This window comes from Chiloscyllium plagiosum, chromosome 31 (assembly GCF_004010195.1).
Source record: "Chiloscyllium plagiosum isolate BGI_BamShark_2017 chromosome 31, ASM401019v2, whole genome shotgun sequence".
In the NCBI taxonomy this organism is placed as follows: Eukaryota; Metazoa; Chordata; class Chondrichthyes; order Orectolobiformes; family Hemiscylliidae; genus Chiloscyllium; species Chiloscyllium plagiosum.
Window position 1 is genome coordinate 259,381 of NC_057740.1, and position 4,574 is coordinate 263,954.

Sequence of the window (4,574 nt, forward strand, 5' to 3'; positions counted from 1 at the left end):
GGAGGAAACCCACGCAGACACGGGGAGAATGTGCAAACTCCACACAGTCAGTCGCCTGAGTCGGGAATTGAACCCGGGTCTCTGGTGCTGTGAGGCAGCAGTGCTAACCACTGTGCCACCGTGCCGCCCACAAATCCACACTGACCCTCCTATGAGTAAATCACCCAAACCTGTTCCCCTACTTTTACTCTTGACTTACCGTAGACATCCCTGAACACTATGGACAATTTATCATGGCCAATCTACCTAACTTGCACATCTTTGGATTGTGGGAGGAAATCGGACCATCTGGAGGAAACCCATGTAGATATGAGGAGAATGTGCAAACTCCACACAGACAGACAGTCACCCAATGCTGGAATCGAACCCTGGTCCCAGGCACTGTGAGGTAGCAGTGCTAACCACTGAGCCACCATACTGCCCATTACTTTGATACTTTTGTACTAAAAATACATTTACAACAAGAAATTCTTATCAACCAGAATTAAAGATTCCCTCGTGTTAGAGGAGTAGCTGGAACATGTGGCCAGAACGTGAAATTCTAAATGTGTTAATTTCCAATTCCAAGGGGTAAATTTCTCACAATCTTTATTTTTCAATCAACACTTGGTTGCATATTTTGCATTCCACAATGACTTGATGGTTCCTTAAAAAGACATTACATTAAACAGACATGTTCCACACACATCACACTTCCAAATCACCATAGATTCCTAAATGTAAACTAAATTCAAAATATTCCCAGACCTTCAGCTCCAGGGACTAAAAACACAAATATTAAACCACCAACAAACAAATGCAGAGTGTGACAAGGGGACATAAATTTAAGGTGAAGGGTGGAAGGTATAGGGGAGATGTCAGGGGTGGGTTCTTTACCCAGAGAGTGGTGGGGGCATGGAATGCGCTCCCTGTGGGAGTGGTAGAGTCAGAATCTTTGGTGACCTTTAAGCGGCAATTGGATAGGTACATGGATGGGTGCTTAAGCTAGGACAAATGTTCGGCACAACATCGTGGGCCGAAGGGCCTGTTCTGTGCTGTATTGTTCTAAATGCACATTCAAACCAGACAACAAAGAATTAACACTTAGCTCAGTGAACACAGCACCAACTGTTGATGCCTCTCTCTCTCTGTGACTCAGGACACCTAATTCTTTTAAGTGATCACAATTAAACGTGGCATTAGATGGAAATGGCTGCTCAGTATTTTTTGTGTTGATGGGTGTCATATGGTGTTATTCCCCATGTTAGACAGTTAATTTTAAATTTGAATATTATTGATTGGATTTTGGGAAAATATAAACAGTCCATGGTTTTGCATTGTCTTACTGAGGTGGCTCTGAGCCTCTTGCAGAGACAAACTGGCTGTTACCAGTTACCTGTTACCAGGGAGATGGACTTTCCTCTTTAAGTCATCATTTGAGGAGGTTCACCATTCCCATTTTGCTTCGTTCATGGGACAGGATGATAGTTTATAATTCACTGATAGTCATCTGGAGTAGGGTGGTAGTTCTAAGTTCAGATAGAATCCAGGGGCGATGAACCGCCACTGGATTACCTCCAGTCTGGGGGTTTGGGAAGTATCGCATTAGATATATGTTGGGTATGGGATTCGTAGACATCATTGATGATTGGGATAGGGAACTCACTGGTTCCCTCCGCTCTACGTGCCTGCTGCTCCCTTTCTTTTTGTTTGGCTTGCTCAGCTGTCTCTTTCACGTGAAGTTCCCTGTTTAGTGTCTGGCTCAGAGTATTTCTGTAGGATGACTGCCTGATGCTTTTATCAGTGAGTCCTGCACCTGCCCCTCAGGGAGCCTGTGACTGCTTACATTGTCTAGATCTTGCTCAGGAGGTTGGTAAGGAAATGGCAGGGCAAAATAATTATCCAGTTCTTGTTCTAACTTTTCATTTTTCTGTACAAGGTGAGGGGCATTAGGTTTATGTCCTTTGGATTGTCTGATCATCATCTGCTTGTAACTTTCTACTTGGTGTTTACCATTTGTGACTTACTGTGGCTTTTCTTCCCTGCATGTCTTGCTTCAATGCTTTTCTCTCTTCCCTTCTCAGCTTCCCTCTTCCAACCACTAAATGCTGCCCAATTTACCTTCTTCCTACCTCTCCGATCAGGTCTCAATCTCGGAAACACTCCTCTAGACAGGACATTCTTTCTAACTAAGGGCCAGAGTAATTATAACATTTCCTTGGTCTCAATTCTCTCTTTTCACTCTAACTGGTGGTCTCTAAGCCCACTTCTTCTGGCCATCATATAGCCTACATGGGCTCTTAATTCAAGTTCAATCTGGGTGTCTGAGAACCATGTTTAGATTAGATTACTTACAGTGTGGAAACAGGCCCTTCGGCCCAACAAGTCCACACCGACCCTCTGAAGAGCAACACACCCAGACCCATTCCCCTACATTTACCTCTTCACCTAACACTACAGGCAATTTAACATGGCCAATTCACCTAACCTGCACATCTTTAGACTGTGGGAGGAAACCCACGCAGACACGGGGAGAATGTGCAAACTCCACACAGACAGTCGCCCGAGGCTGGATTTGAACCCGGGTCTCTGGCGCTGTGAGACAGCAGTGCTAACCACTGTGCCACCATGTTGGATACGAGCAACTTGTTTTCCAAGTGGCCCAGTTCAAAGGTCTTAACCAATTTAAGTGTGTGCAGTGTCCCAACTTCCCCTTTTGAGTTCCCCCAAATTTAATTTCCCAAATAGAAACTTACAAAAACATCAAACATCCAATTTGATAATACGAAGACATAGCTTGTGGACTAACAAATCTGATCAATTCTCAGACTGTGTTGTTCCCATCTCTTCCCCCACCTCCCACCCCCACTATAGTCTGTGTCCTTAACTATCCCCCCAAAAATTATTTAACAAACAATAAACAAACTAGACAAACAATTAACAGTGGCTCAGTATTTGAATTTGCCGCTGACATGACTTAGAAACAATGATCAATTTGTGAAACTAAATAAATTCAAAGCAACCCATTATCAATTCTAACCATACCTGATTTGCTTCCGGAGTGAAATTTCACCAGATCGGGTCAGTGGGACCGGTGCGCAGAGGCAGACAGGTCAGCAATGCCACGCTAGCCAAGGCAAAACCCACTTGGTGAGGGTCGCAACTTTCCGGCTCAGGGTTCCACTTTGGAAGGTGACAGCACTTCCCACTGTTGCTTCTCTGAACAGTGAGTGATCTTAGTGGAACCTCCAAAATAACTGTCAAAGTTTTATACCAACCGGAAACAAGGCTCAGACAAATGATGTATTTGTCCATGGCCAATTTTTATTATTATTTTTGCAATGGAGAGAACCTATACATGTAAATGCAGCATTTCCAACAAGTTATTTGAAATAGAGTCTTTTTATAATGTAATCATGGAAAATCTTTAGTAGCAAGCACAGTTAGGATAATGGCCCAGACTGATAGGGAATGAATGAAACTATAGCTTTGTAGCTGTTGTGGGTCACAATTGGTACAGATTACAGAAGCTGTTTTTCTTCCGCAGGGATTCTGTACTCGCTAAGACTCATGGATTATGACCAGACGTTGTCTGCTTTGTAATGGTTACTGCTTTTAATGAAACACTTTTGTTGCTAGTAATAATAAATTTTAATCCTTAAGCCAATATATCCTTTACGTTACTGAACATTCAATTAAAAGCTATTCCATTCCCCTCATGCTGGCTTCCAGAATATAGAAGAATAATTTATTCTTCTATACAGGCAGAAATCAACTGTTATTAAGGCGATTCCCTTCTTGAGGTTGGGAAGCCTGTAAAACAAACGGATCAAATCTTAAACATTGCTTCCTGCTCTGAATACAGTCACTTGGTCCATTGAGCCTGCTGTGTCATTCAATACATTCACTGATCATCCACTTCAATGCCTATGCACACTCAATAAGCTTCCACGGCCCTCAGGGGTAGAGAATTCCAAACTCTAGGGGCATGTAATTAGAAGGGGGGGGGGGGAGGAGGGCAAAAACTGGGCTGTGCTTGAAAAATAGGGGAGTGCTGACGCAAAACATGAGGTGGGTGCACAAAAATGGAGGAGGGAAACACTTAGGAGCAGTGAACAATTGGGAGGGGATGAATGCCAAATATGTGGGAGGAGGCTCATGATTTTTGGAGTTGTGACAGCTGAGGAGAGCACAATAATTCAGGAGGTGCAAAATTTGGGGACATGAAAGTAGTGGAAATGTGGAGGCTTGCGGAATATTAACAGGGGTTGCAAATTGTTGGGGTCACAAAATTGAGAGATGTTGCGTAATTAGGATGACATTTAGAGAGGGCCTTAATTTCAGGAGGGGCTGCAAAGCCTGGGGTGGGTCACAAATTTGGAGGGCTGCATAGTTTCGTGGGATACTGCAAATGGGAGAGTGCAATGTCTTGGGGGAGTAATATACGGAACTGCAAAATTTGTAAGGGCCACAAAACTTAGGAGTGTAAAAAATCTGGGGAAAGCTGCAAAATGTTAGCAGTCACAGAAAAATGGGGGTGTGCAAAATTGGCTGAGGAAACAGCAAAATTGGCGGTAGTTGAAAACATGGTGGGT

At 43.5% G+C, this 4,574-nt stretch overlaps 1 protein-coding gene across 2 annotated transcripts in view; it reads right to left on the reverse strand.

The window, feature by feature from the left end:
- Window positions 1–4,574, reverse strand: part of LOC122565125 (zinc finger protein 239-like) — a 48,508-nt gene that overhangs the window by 28,640 nt on the left and 15,294 nt on the right. The window contains exon 4 of one of the 2 annotated variants that reach the window (XR_006316093.1): window positions 3,293–3,792. The exons of the other annotated variant lie outside the window; for it this stretch is intronic. The gene's annotated coding sequence lies outside the window, so the exon portion shown is untranslated. Of the gene's footprint in view, window positions 1–3,292; window positions 3,793–4,574 lie in introns of those variants that run through there. 2 annotated transcript variants of the gene reach the window in all.